This window comes from Delphinapterus leucas, chromosome 4, assembly GCF_059928025.1.
Source record: "Delphinapterus leucas isolate spDelLeu-1000000601 "Yukka" chromosome 4, BTC_Dleu_Yukka2, whole genome shotgun sequence".
Lineage (NCBI taxonomy): Eukaryota > Metazoa > Chordata > Mammalia > Artiodactyla > Monodontidae > Delphinapterus > Delphinapterus leucas.
In genome coordinates this window covers 73,102,136-73,117,065 of record NC_143132.1, presented here as the reverse complement: position 1 = coordinate 73,117,065, position 14,930 = coordinate 73,102,136, and the positions used below count along the sequence as shown (strand labels likewise).

At 44.0% G+C, this 14,930-nt stretch overlaps 1 protein-coding gene and 1 pseudogene across 9 annotated transcripts in view; both read right to left on the bottom strand.

Annotated features, from left to right (window-relative positions):
* Nucleotides 1–14,930, bottom strand: part of APOD (apolipoprotein D) — an 89,696-nt gene that overhangs the window by 59,913 nt on the left and 14,853 nt on the right. The gene's annotated exons all lie outside the window — the stretch shown is intronic.
* The window catches only part of LOC149749346 (small integral membrane protein 29 pseudogene), a 29,357-nt pseudogene extending 14,427 nt beyond the window's left edge, over nucleotides 1–14,930 (bottom strand).

Here is a 14,930-nt window from a genome sequence, read left to right as displayed (position 1 = left end):
CTGGACTACTCAAGGCACTCTTCCCCAAGCTTTGTTTTGTAGGCAGCACGCTGCCAGGAGAGTGGAAAATTTTTCTACTTGTGTGGCAGAGGAAAGCTGGAGGCTGGGAGGCTGGGCCTGAGTCCCTGCACTAGTAGGCAGGAGGGTACACCCCAGAGCCGACTTCCGCTCCTTGACCTGAGCAGTCAGCACAACCCCTCTGAGCTCTGGGCAAGCTGCCTTGACCAACAGCAAGGGGGAAAGACTCTTAAGAACAGGTAGTGTAACTGAGCAGGATCTTCTGGGACCTTCCTGGGACAGAACCCCCCACCCCATGTCCTCCACCTGCCTCTTGTCTGTAGAAAACTTTAGCCTCCTAGGCCTTCCCTGAGTTCCAAAGAGTAAATTTAATTGGAGAAATGAGAAAATACAAAAACAAAGGGAAACAGTCAAGGAAGACAAAATAATAATAGTTTAGCCATTAAACAAAGTCAAGGACCTTTAGTTCCATCTCAAGGGCTATAGCTAATATCCTGAGCCATATCCTTTGAGCTGTTTGACAGCTACCAAAACCCCCATCAGGTGGAAGAAGTTAGCCCTATGCTGACCACAAGCATGTAGACCCCAGACTGCTTGGAACCAGAAGGTTGATGATGTTGGCTCTCAATTACCTCACCACCAACCAATCAGAAGAATGTCCATGAGCTGATCATGCACCTCCCAAACCCCCCTTCCTCACCCTGTCTTTAAAAACCTTTCCCTGAAAGCCATGGGGGAGTTCAGGTCTTTTAAGCACTAGCTGTTTGGACTCCCTGCTTGGTGACCTGCAATAAACACTGCAGTTTCCTTCACCACAACCCGATGTCAGTAGATTGGCTTCACTGTGCATGGGCGAGCTGACCCAAGTTTGGCTTGGTAATGGGAGAGAGTAACAGATGGAGAAAAGTAAACAGAATCAAGAACAGAAGTATCTTTCCTCCAGAACACTGGTTCTCAGCCTTGAGCTGACATTAGAATCACCTTGGGAAGCTTTTAGCATTTCTGACAACCAGGCCATACCCTAGACCAATTAAATTAGAGTCTCTGGGAGTGGTAACCAGGCGACAGCACTTTTTTTTAAGGCTCCCTGGGTGGTTCCAATATGCAGCCAGGCTGGAGAGCCATCTTTCTAGCATTCACTTCCTCCGGTAACTGCTGTTTTCCTGCCTTCTCTCAGGGCATGGACCCCTTCTCATTTGTCTTGCTTGTATTTCTTCATTCTTCTGGCCTTGAGGACCATGATGTCGAGTCAGGGACATCTTATGCTAAGTGAAAGTTTAATCTGAATTGCTTTTGCTTGGACCCCTTGTTTCCCTTTGGATCTTTTATCTTTTTCAAACAGAGTTGAGTCGCAGTAGAAATGATTGGTTTCAAGATTCAGGAATGAGACATAAAGACAGATTTATCATTTGATGTTGGACTTCTGGTCACTTCTGGTTGAGTATGATGAACAAATGAGCCTCTCCATAATGAGACATTGCTTCATGGTAGTAGTTGAAGAAAAGGAGAGCCTCAACAACAGAATAGACTCTTAATGTTTTGCTAGACAAATATACTGAAGTTTTCAAAGGTATGTCACCAGAGACCCTCCAAACAGCCATGTTAAAGTTTGCCAATTTATGACCACACGATCTACCTCTCTCTCTCCTGCCGGGCATGATGGGGTCTTATCTCTTTTATAGGTCCTCTCCTCCCTTACTGACTACAAAAACGTTCTTGGAAAGGGTCCTGGGTTGACTTTGTATGCAAAATAAAGCCTGTGATTTTGGACACTTAAGGAGCCTGGGTGTGGCGGTCACCAGTTTTTGTCTAACGAACCCTCCCCTCCTTCTTCCTTGCCATGCAGCTCTTCTAAACACTAAAACCTTTTAAAAATTCTGAAACAGGTTCCCATACTCCCTCCCCCACCTCCCGATCCTCCCCAACACACTGATTCGCCATACTTCTGTCAGGATCTGGAGCATCATGGACCATGAGAAAAGGAGAAATACACTACAGATGGTGAACCAAGTAAGCATATGTTATTCTCTGCCCCTCTCCTTTACTCCCCTCTGCTGCCTGGGGATGCCTTGGCTAAGTACCATCCTCAAGCTGTTTTCAATGAAAAAATGCTGTGATATTAGAGAGAGCGACTAAACTTTGAAACTGTTAAATGTCTATTTAACCTTTATGTTACCTCTTCCTAACGTTTTATATCTTTCCATGAAAGTTGGGTTTTCTGCTTTCATCCCTAGGCTAGATGGACTTGCTCTGGGAACTCCCCAGGGCAAGGGCCAGGAAGAAAACCTCTCCTCTTCTCAGAACAGGTGAATTCACGAAGATCCTGGCTTCAGCCCAGTTTCCCCAGAAAAAGGAGCCTGAGGCAAAGCTTGCATGCTAAATCTCTACTGGGGAAAGGTACTGAGTTCCAAGGAAGTAAGAATAAGGGGAAAAGGGAAGTGAGGAGACAATGGAAATACAAGGTAGCTCATTACCAAATGGGCCTCAGCTTCTTCTTTTTTTTCAAAAATTTATTTATTTATTTTTGACTACGTTGGGTCTTCGTTGCTGCGTATGGGCTTTCTCTAGTTGTGGCGAGCGGGGGCTACTCTTCGTTGCGGTGCGCAAGCCTCTCTTGTTGTGGAGCACCGGCTCTAGGTGCGTGGGCTTCAGTAGTTGTGGAACACGGGCTTACTTGCTCCACGACATGTGGGATCTTCCCAGACCAGGGCTCGAACCCATGTCCCCTGCATTGGCAGGCAGATTCTTAACCACTGCACCACCAAGGAAGTCCGGGGCCTCAGTTTTTTAAGCAAACACAGCTGGTTGCTTAGGAAACAGTGCTTGATCTAGAGGGCTGGGATATAAGACCGGCTAAGCAAGAGCTGACTTGGGGGCACTTTCTCAGGATGATGGGTTTAACATCCTGGCAAGGACCCCAGAGGATGAGGCAGGCTGTAGGGTGGCTCCTAGAAGCCTGGAGACAGTGATAGCCAACGCTGAGTGCTGTAGTGGACACACCTGAGTCGCCCCAGCAGATGTTAGTGAGGGAATAAAAAGGCTGAGGAAAGTGGGCACCTGGAATGGATATATAATATGAAGGCAGGCAATCCACAAGGGGAGTATGTTCCACGGAGGTTTCTGTTGGAGCAGGAAGGTGGAGGGAAATATGATTTTAATCTCATTTGACTAGTAATTTTTATTTTCTAAATTTTCTAGAATAAACTGTCATATTAAAGCGAGCAAATCATCAAGAGTTCCTCCCTTGGTGAGTTTTCCCAGAGGCATAGTGCAGCTTCCTCAAGAGAATGGCCCACCTTTAGGAGTTGAGTGTCCCAAAACCAAAGGAATGAAGCTCAGGAACAGTCAGCTCTTTGGAGAGGAGGTGTCATGTGGCGGGAGAGGGGATAGGCCCGACATCAATTCAGCAAACGTTTGTACGGCATCATCTACGTGCCTGTGGTACAGAGATTAATCCAATCTGGTCCCTGCGGTCCAGGAGCTCCCAAATCAATAATCAAGAGCTAGCCATGAAGGACTTCATGCCTGGGTAGAGATCATCTCTTTGGGCCTCTCTCAGAATTGGGGGTGTTGATGTTTACTTAGTGCTGGGAAGGGTTGACTTTAAGTTGTTTTCCTAGTAACAGAAAAGCCCTCTGATCCACTGCCCACGTCAATGAGGCTAGGCCAGGTCAGGGCCAGAGTTTGTCCCTAAACCTGCAGGGCCTTTTGCGTGAACCAGGGGCTGCTGACCCATTGCTGCCCAGCTGGCAGACTTCTAGGGAAACCTACAAAGGAAGCACCTATGTGACATTTTCTCCAGGGTTTCTGTAGGGTTCCTGCCACCTTAGAAATGAAGGAGAAAAAACTGGCAGCAAATGGCTGAACAAAATTCCACTGAACTGGAGAGAAGATTCTTGGTTGTGCTGCCCAGTGCCTACACACTGCCTGCATGTGACGGATTCTCAGTTGCTGTCACTGATTGAGGCAAGGTTGTGATTGGATTCATCTGGGAAATTTTAGAGTACTGTTTTTGTTATTGTTTTAATTATGAAAGTACTAAATGCACTGACAACAAAGTCAGACAGACGGAGGTGTAAAAACTGGCCCCCATCAATCCCTGCCCTTCTAATCGGAGGTAGTTACTTGTAATAGTTTCTTGTAATTCCTTCTGGAAAAATTTTTAACGAATGTAAGCATAACACACACACAGTTGGTCACACTACATAAATATTAATTTGCTTTTCTCACTTAAAAATATATAGTGAAGATCTCTCACACCAGCCTAACCTATTTAATGGCGGCAGAATATATTTCAGTGCATGAGTGTACCATAATTTAGTTACCCATTTGCTGTTAGATATTTATATTGTTTGCAGCCTTTCGATTTTATAGTGTTATAGTGAACATAATTGTGCATACGCCATTGGGCACTTCTACAGATAACTCTAGATGATTCATTACTAGAAATGGAACTGCCAGGTTGAATTTTAGAGGATACTGGCAAATTGCTCTCTCCCTCAAATTTAACTGAAACAACTATTGTATGAATCTGCCTATTTCCCTATATCTAGCACCTCCCTAGGACCAGGGCCAGAGGATCCCTGCCATGGGCCCCAAGCTGTAGAAAGCTCCATTCTGGCTCTCCTCTGGTGGTGACTTTCGCACAGGGCATGGGCTCTATTGGGTCAAGGGGGTGTGCCCACCTAAAGCCTGCACCCCCCCCTTCTTGACCATGCTCTGGGTATCTGAGACCCTAGAATTTCTTTCCCAAAGAGCCCTAAGCCTACCTCTGGGGACTGCATAGGCCTCTTCCCAGATCCATCTTCCAGAATGCATATGGCTGATACACTCATCCTTAGGCCCTAAGGTGGCCAAGGGGTAACCATATATGGAGTGTAGAGGGAGCTTGGATGTGTGGGCTGGATGTACACACACACACACACACACACACACACACACACATACACAGCGTAAGGCATCTCACAGTGGAGGATGGAGCTGGGGTGGGAAAAGAAGGGGCAGCTATGAACTAGGGGCTGGGTGCCATCTTTGGTGCAGAAGTCTGAGGAGTGTAAGAAGTCTAAACTTGAACCTGGCCTTTCAGATTATGAATGAGATATATTAGTTAAGGTAAGAGAAAAAAAATATTTGATGGTTTACTTGTAGTTTGTTTGTTGCATTTGTATTGTTGCTTTAACCCTGCAAATGTTAAGGGCGGGTCACTTCCAAGTTTTTAATCTCTGCTAAGCTTTTGGGGTGGGGCAGGGGGGAATGGTATATGTGATGGGCATGTCTTTAAAATTAGTAATGATGAGCACATTTACATGTTTCTCAGCCATTTTTCTCTGTGAACTACCGTTTTATATCTTTGCTCCTTTCTTCTTTTCTTTCTTTCTTCCTTTTTCTTTCTATCTTTATCTTATTTATTTGTAAATGTTCTCTTGTGTATTAAGGTAATTAGCTCTTTGTTACCTGTGTTGCATATGTGTTCTCTCTTTTTGTCATTTATCTTTTGATTTTGTTTAGGGTATTTTCTTTTTTTTTTTTTGCCAGTATTTAAACATTTTCTGCTTTCATATGTATCTATCATTTTTCTTCTTTTCTCCTCTCTTTTTAATGGCTGCTGTTTACATGTTATTTATATGTTTTTCCAAAACCTGTCTTACTCTAAGATCTTTTTTCCACAAAATGCTTTATTTACAAAACATATATACTGAATATTATACATCAGGCCCTATCACCATGGAAACAACTCCAAAGCAAAGGCAGGGAGGGCTAGCGAAAGTGATGCCCGTAGAAAGGGCAGAGCTCTGTCTCTTGGCCAGCCTTCCACCTCAGAAGGAAAACTTCCCATTAGCGCCTGGGAGCGTGTGGTGGGCTTAGAGCCCACAAAGACTGAAGGCCTAGAGGGGAGTGAGGTGAAGGGGGGGACTGGTTGCTCTGCTGGGGCTTACGAAACAGATGCTGCTGGGAACGGGTGGGAAGAGGAATGGACAGCCAGTATCCGGCAGGGGGCGCTGGATGAGTGCAAGCTGGAGGGGGAAGCAGCAGCTCACAGGGTCTTGGGCGCTCCAGGCCCAGAAAGTTCTGAAGATCAGGGTAAGGGGGTCAGGTCGTCTCTTGACACCAGCAAGAGCATTTGCTTGAGCTGGTAGCCACTCTGCCAGCCATGTACCACCTTTCCCACGCCAGGGAGGAGCTCCTGCTCAACCTTGTGTAGCTTCTCAGCAGGGCTGTAGCTGCACAAGGCGAGCAGGTGATGATGAAGCCGATCCACCTGCTTTTTCTTCTGGACGTACATTACCACAGCCCCTACTGCCCCCAACCAAGGTGATGAGGAAGAAATGCTCCCACACACGGCCCCCCATGGAGTCACTGTTGACCTGGGGGGGCATTGGGACTGCGGTGTTACTCATGACATCAACAGCCAGAGGAATGAGTAGTCAGCGTGGGAAATAGTGCCTTGGGAGGGCGCCCCCACGGGGCTCCCTTCTGCCACTGCAGCCCCAACAAGAATACCCTGGGTTGGCTCCTGGGCCTAAGATAAACAAAACAAAAAAACTACATATGCTTTTTCCCCCAGCAAATTTGGACACATACACTGCCTCCTGAGCCAGTCAAAGATCAGCTTCAGAGAGAAGAGATGGAAGGCAGAACAGAGAAAAGTATTTGAAGAAATAATGGCCAAAATTTTCCCAAATTTGATAAAAGCTATAAACTCACAGATCCAATAAGTTCAATCAACTCCAAAGCATAAGAAACATGAAGAAAACTACACCAAGGAACATCATAATCAAATTGCTCAAAATCAATGACAGAGAAAATCTTAAAAGTGGCCAAAGGGAGAATGAATACAGGATGACAGCAGACTTCCCACCGAAAAAAAATGCAAGCAAGACAGCAGGGGAGCATCTTTAAAGCACTGCATGAAAAAAAATCAAACCTGTTAACTAGAATTCCATAACCAGCACAAGTATCCTTCTAAACAGAGGTGAAGTAAAGGTTTTGTTTTCAGACATACGAAAGCTTCAGGAATTCATTACCAGCAGACCTGCACTACAGGAAAGGTTAAGAGGTCCTTTAGGCAGAAGGAAAATGATACCAGGTGGAAATACGGATCGACACAGAGAAATGAAGAGCACCACATGGGTAAATGTCGGAAATCTTTTTCCTTATTATCTAAATATCTTTAAAAGACAATCGAGTGTTTAAATAAAAATAAGAACAATGTAGTGTAGGTTTTACAGCGTATGTAGAGGAAAATGTAAATAACACAGCAGAAAGTTCAGGAGGGGAGAAATTAAAATAGACTACTGTATGGTTCTTATATGTGTATTATATCACTTGAAGGTAAATCGTGCTAAGTTAAAGATGTATACTATCAACCTTAAAGCAGCCTCTCCTTAGCCTTTCAGTTTACTTTCTACAAACTAGGCACGTTAATTTAGTGATCACCTATTTTTACTTGGAAAAAAAAAAGAACTTTTGTAAACAGGTAAATGTAATGTTTGAGCTATCTTCCCACCAACTTGCACTGTCATTGGGTTCATCGATATAGTCCTGTAACAGCTAACTCACAATGTAAAGGCAGTGCTTATTTACTGACATCAGGAACTAAAAATGGGCAACTCACTTTGCTTCAGGTTTAATTCTTTTTATCTCCTTGTTTCTCTTGTTTTTTTTCTGTCTGTTTTTCCCACATAGGGGATTACAGAATCTCAGCCCTCTGGGAGATGAGTGGCTTCCAGTAGGTGAAGTGTTGGCTCAGGTGTCTTGAGTTCTATTTGTGGGGTTGGAGAGACCCTGGAGGCAGGAACAGCCTGAAAGTCATGGGTGAAGGTAGAAGGTCCCAGGGAACAGACCAGGTGGTGTGAACTGCTCACTGGGGCTAACGGCAGAACAGCCAGACATATCAGGCTGAAGATTTAATTGTGGTTTGGATTCTCACTAATATGCCTCCTGCTCTTGTCAAGATCACCAAGGATCTCCAGGTGTTACATTCAGTGGTCAACTCCCAGCCTCATGTTTTGACCTATCAGCAGCCTTGGAAGGCTGATCACTTCTGCCTCTTTAACACATTTCGTTCACCTGGCTTGCAGGGGATCGCTCTTTCCTGGCTCTTCTCCTACCTCCTGCCTGCTCTTTCTTCGTCTCCTCTGCCGGTTCCTTCTCTCCTCCCTGACTTTTAAATATCAGAGGGTCTCAGGGTTCAAATCTAGGGCCACTTCTTTTCTCTTTCCACATTCACTCCCTTAGTGATCTAACCCAGCTTCAGGAATTTATTTTTTTCCAGCCCAGATTTCTTCCAGACTGCATTCCACACTCCACCTCTCCCTTTGGGTATGTAAGCATCTCGATATTCACATGTTCAAAACTGAACTCTAATCTTCCACTTAAAATCTGCTCTCAAATTTCCCCCCTCATCTCAGTTAATGAAACTACATCCTTCCAGTTATTCAGGACAAAATCCTCAGTCATCTTTGACATCTTTCTCTCTCTTACCCTTACATCCCATCTGGTAGCAAATCCTGCAGACTTTATCTTCAAAACATTCAGGATCAGGCCACTCCTCACACCTCTGCCGCTACCAGCCTGGTCCGAGCCACCATCATCTCTCTCCTAAATCATTCCAGCTGGCTCCTAACTGGTCTCCCTGCTTCCATCCTTGACGGACTTCAGTCTATTCTCAAATGGCAGTCAGGAATTCTTTCAAAATCCAGGATAAGTCATGTTACTCCTCTTCTCAAAATCTTCCAGTGGCTCGCATCCCACCCAATAAAGCCAAAGTCCAATGTCCCCTGTAATCTGGCCCCAGCTCCCTCTGACTGCAACCCTACCCCCTTCTCTTTCTCTCATTGGCTCTGCTCCAGCTACCCCGGCCTCCTCGACCTCCCTGTGCGCCCCGAACTCACTGCACATTCTCACGCCTCTCTTGCCCTTGCTGTTCTCTCTGTGCAGTTGCTATTCCCCCAGCAAGGCAGTTACTCTTGAGCTAATGGAGTGGAAGCTTCCCACCTTTCACTTCCACAGGCCTCTCTAAGGCCTGCACCTACTTTTATACTGATAATTTGATGTTGTTTTTCTTAAAAAGGGTCTCAAAATTGTATAAACATCAGGTCCACAAACCTTGGATCTACTCCTGTTCCCCAGACATCTGCATGGATTGCTACTTTACCTACTTCAAGTCTTCGTTCAAATATCACCTTTGGAATGAAACTATTTAAATTGTACCTCCCTCTTTTCCTGTCTGGCAACTACCCATCCTCTTTTCCTACTTTATGTTTTTCCTTAGCACTTATCACCCTTGGCAATACTAAAATTTATTTATCTTGTTTATTATCTGTGTCCCTCACTAGGATTTAAGCTCCATGAGAGCAGGGATTTTTATGTGCTTTGTTCCCAAGCATATCCCTGGTGCCTAGAGCAAATGGTAAGCACTCAGAAATTTTTTTTGTTGAATGAGTAAAGCTCAATTTCTGGAGTGAGGGGGTGGAATAAGCTAATTTGTATTTGTGGACTCAAAAAGAAAGGCAGCAGCACCCTGGAAGGAGGACAGAGGTAGGAGGAATGGAAAGACAGGTGGCTCTGCATTCATCCAGGGCCTGACCCTACAAGGTTGGTGTTTGGTCTGGATGTGCTGAGGCCAATAGGGTGTGGATACTCTGTGAGGGGCAGATACCTAAAGGCAGGAAGAGGTTTGAGGGCCCATTTCTGCTCCATTGCCTCTAAAGCACCTCCCCCATGGAAAGATGCTCCACTTCTGAGTCCCCCTGCTTCAGAGACTTCTCCCATGATAAGAAGTCCCTCTGCCCCAGTAATGCCCCAGGGGTACTTGCTAGCCCCAGGGGATCACTAAACACCTAAAAGGAATGGGGTTGAATAGAAGAAAAGATAAAGAAAGGGTGTCAGCTTTAGATATAAAGGATAGGTAAGATTATCCTGAAGATAGGAAAATAAGACACAGAGGGGAAGTCCAAGACAGGTCAGAGTGGACTTGGTCATGGGTCAAGGTGCATGGCTCTGGACAAATGCCATGAACCGTGCAAGAGTGCTCAAGGCTCAGCAGAGAGTGGTACAGGCTGTGTGGTGCAGGAGCCAGGAGGCCTGGTGGTGGCAGGAAGCACAGGTGCATCTTGCAGGAGATGCCAAGGCCTAAATCTCCTGCCAGTTGTCCCTGCCACGAAGGACCCATCATCAGCTGACCTGGACCTTTGAGAAGATCACCGCCTTTCTAAGGCAGTCATTTGGGCTGGGTCTGAATCGCTGGCAGAGTCTTACTGATATTTGAGGGAGTATTTATTTACCTAAAATGTTCAGGGATACACTGTTGGATGATAATATTTAATTAACCATCAACTCAACATACAGCTTAATTCTTTCTCAGTTAAGTAGAGAGCTCCACCTCTAGCCAGTCTGGTTCACTGCAGTTTCTCATAAGTGCTGGAACCACTGTTGGGAAGGGTGCTGGACTCTTTCCTGGCTCTCGGGCTTGTGTGCCCTGAATCACAGGTCTTGGGAGCTTAAAAGGGCAGTGAAGGAGTCAGGAGGGCATCACACTGGATAAAAATGTTGGAATATGAGAGCTCTAAGCAATCTTCAGTATTACCCAAGCCTGCCTTATTGTTCTATTATGCAGAGATGGAGGTCCAGGGAGGAGAGGTTGTAAAGTCACATGGCAAGATAGTGGTAGAAACTGGAGGCTGCTGTTTTGACTGTAAGGTGTTCAGACCTGCTACCTTGCTAATTTCTTATAAAATTGGAGTTCCGGGACTTCCCTGGTTGTCCAGTGGTTAAGAATCCGAGTTCCAATGCCAGGGACGCGGGTTCAATCCCTGGTTGGGGAACTAAGATCCCACACGCCGTGGAGCAACTAAGCCCGTGTGCCACAACTACTGAGCTCGCACACCTCAGCTAGAGAGCCCGCATGCTGCAAACTACAGAGCCCACGTGCTCTGGAACCCGTGCACCACAACTACAGAGCCCAGTGCCCTGGAGCCCGAGCGCCACAACTAGAGAGAAACCCAGGCACCACAAAGAAGAGCCCGCGTGCCGCAACGAAGATCCCACATGCTGCAACTAAGACCTGACACAGCCAAAAATAAATAAATAAATAAATGCTCTTTAAAAAAAAAAGTAGCCTTAAAAAAAGTTTCAGTGGATTCATGATATACACATTGTTCTGTACCCTGATCTTTTTCATACTACAATATATCCTGGATCTCTTTCCTTGTCTTTACATATATTTGATGTCAGTCTTTTTAATGGCTGCACAGTGTTCCATGGTGGAAAATCATAGTAGTAAGTGCTTGTTTGGTTGTAAGTGACTGAATGCCAGCCGGAATTAGTTTAAGCAAGAAGGAGAATTGAGCATAATACCAGCCTGTCTCCGGAAATACATGAGAAAGAGGGACAACTGGAGACAGGGCAGGACTCTCTCACCTTCTGTTTTTAGGTCTTCTCTGTGTTTCAGCTTCACTACTCTGTTCATACTTCCTGTGGCCCGACCAGTGTATTTGTTGGGTTCACGGGGCAGAAATGCAGCTTCTGGGAGAACTCCCCAACTACCTCCTGAGGTTAATATTTTACATCTTTAGACTGGCTCTCCTTCTTACTTCCAGTTCCAAAATTTCAGAGAAGGGCTCCGATTGGCCTGCCATGGATCAGGTGAGCACCATAAATCAATCAGCTGTGGCCAGGAAAGCAGACTTGTTCTAGCAAGAATCATGTTTCAGGGGATGGAGAAGGCCAGGACATGAGGAAGCATGATCCCAGAAAAGCAGCCATTTGGGGTAGACAATATTTTGGGAATAGGTGGACCATAATTTATTTAAAATTCCATTATTAGGTTATTTCCCATTTTTGTTTTTCTGTTACAAATAATGTTGCATCAAATACTCACGTACGCACATCTTTGTGAAGTATGTTAGTGTTTTTGTAGAATAGAGTCCTAGAATGGAATTGCTGAGTCAAGGGGCATCATGCATGCTGCCAAATTATTTTCAAAAATGATTGCAACTTTCATACCTGCTAGCAGTGTATGAGGGTGCTGCCTCCATGTGTCTTTCCAATCTTTTAATTTTCACCAATGTGATTGATTAAAAATATATTTATTTTTGACTTGTATTTTAAGTATTGATTATCATACCTGAGTATATATTCTTATGTTTATTAGCCATTTGATTTTCTTTATTGTGATTTATTTACCCTTTGTGTATTTTTTCGACAAGATTATTTATCTTTTTCTTGTTCATATGTAGGAGTACTTTATATGTTGTGGATTTTTAGCCCTTATCTGTTATATATGTTGCAAGTGTTTTCTCTAAGCCAGTGATTTGAATGGTGGCTATCCTTGTATAAAAGTTTAAAATTTTAAGTTTCTAATCTTTTAGTCTTTTCCTTTATGTCTCCTGGGCAACATGTTGGGTTTAGGAAATCCTTTTCCAACCTCAAGATTATAGAAATAGTCTCATATTTCCTTCCAGTATTTTTATAGTTTCAGTTTTCATTTTTAGATATTTAACCTACTTTCATTTTTATGTGTGTGGTATATACATACATAATTGTCCCTATACCATTAAATAATTCATCTTTTTTGATTGACAGTGCTACTCTTATTGTATATTAAACTTCCATTAATTTGTGGTTCTGTTTCTGGACTGCTTATTTGTTCCATTAATCTGCTTTTTCAATTCATGCATCAGCACCATACTTTTCTAACCAGCTTAGCTTTGTAGTATGTTTTGATCTTATGAGGCATTTTTCAAAATTTTCCTGATTAATTCAGAATCAGTTGTCAAGTTCTCCCTCCCCGCCTCTGCCTTCCCTTGAACCAAAACAGTATTGAATTCTAGATAAATGTGGGGGAAAGATCCATCTTTATGATATTGCCTTCCTAACTGGAAACATGGTCTGTCCCCTCATTTTTCTGTCCATCTTTCATCATTCTCAGTAAAGACATATGGTTGTTTTTTTATAAAGACTTTGCATTTTCCTGTTGTCTACAAGTAATCATAGTTTTTATTGTATTGTGATTCTCAGGATTTTTTTTTTAACATTACATTTTCTAAATGGGAAAGCTTTTAATTTTCTTCCTCTATTTGTCTTATATTCAGCCAAGTTACTGAACCTGTTATTATTTTCATAATATCCTAAATATTCTAGATTAATAATTATAGTGCCTGGAGTAATGGTAGTTTTGACTCTTTTTATTTAAATTTTTTCTTTTTCTTGCCTTTCAGCCTCACCTTTGAGGTATCTGGACGTGGTTTCTCTCTTTGGGACCTGATGCTGAGACTCTGCCTTTCAGCTGCAACCCCTCAAGCATGGGTGGAGTTCTATTATTATTTGTGTGTGGTGGGGGGGACTCATCCCCTGAGTCAGCCTCTACTAATCAGAATACACCCTCTCTGCAAGCATGGCTTTCACCCTTCTCTGTTGTGGCTGCCGCAGCCTCACATCATGCAGGAAAATGAGCAGCCATTCAAGTAAAAACCTCTAAGGATGACCTGGTTGCCCTGAAGGCCAGTAAACAACTGGGCCGCATCACAGCTCACTTCTTTTCACACTGCCAGTTCTGCCTTTCCTTCTAGCTTGGTCAAAACTGGAAGGCTTGGCTGTTCCGTCTGCTGTTCTTTTGTTTCCAGCTCACCCCATATGCCTTTGTGCATCCTCTCATGTCCCGTGCTTTCCTTGGCTCTTCTCTAATTGACCCACTAGGACCCCAACATGTGTCTTCCTTCCTGCACCACCCCAGACTCGATCCAGTGATGGGAGAGAAGAACTAGCATGCTGGGGCCAGTAAACTGAATTCCTCCTGCATAGGAGGCTGGCTGCAGAAACTGGTGAAATGGGAGGGATGAAGAAGCAAGGACAGAAACACTTGGTCTGCCTCAAGTAGTCTCCAGCTATGAGGAAACATTGTACTAGGATCACCCAGAGATACCCCAGCTGGCCAGGGTCCCCTGAAAAAAGACATGTTGCTGCGTTAGTTGTGTAACCTTAAGAACACACCTATCATCACCCAGCCAATCTTCCATGAATCAGAGGGATGCTGCAAACACCATGAAATTCAAGAATGAAGCTTCCTAGTGTCCACTACCTCACCCTGCCCCCAGCCATTCTTCAGCCTCACCTCTTCAGACTGTCTTCATTTTTTTAAAAAATTGAAGTATAGTTGATATAGAGTGTTGTCAGTTTCTGGTGTACAACAAAGTGATTCGGTTAGTGATTCAGTTCTATTCTTTTTCAGATTCTTTTCCATTTAGGTTATTACTATATTGAATATAGTTCCCTGTGCTATACAGTAGGATCTTTTTTTTTTATCTATTTTATATAAAGTAGTGTTTATCTGTTTATCCCAAGCTTCTAATTTATCCCTCCCTGTTCCCTTTCCACTCTGGTAACAATAAGTTTGTTTTCTATGTCTGTGAGTCTGCTTCTGTTTTGTAAATAAGTTCATTTGTATCATTTTTCAGATTCCACATATCAGTGATATCATATGATATTTGTCTTTCTCTGTCTGACTTACTTCCCTTAGTATGATAATCTCTAGGTCCAGCCATGTTACTGCAAATGGCATTATTTCATTCCTTTTATGGCTGAGTAGTATTCCATATTGTGTGTGTGTGTGTTTGTGCGTGTATCACATCTTCTTTATCCATTCATTTGTCGATGGACATTTAGGTTGCTTCCATGTCTTGGCTTTTGTGAATCGTGATGCTATGAACATTGGGGTGCATGTATTTTTTGAATTAGCAGACTCTCTTCATTTCTACAAGCTCCTCCTCCAGTTTGGCCACTGGCTTGGGCCACAGCTTACTTTCTGTCCAATTCTGTATCCCCATCCTGAGTCAGGGCCTTTCGAAGTGATCTGCCTTTGGGCATATCCCAAGGCCCCTAGCTGGAGCTGCCCTAGAGGGCAGTCTGATAGC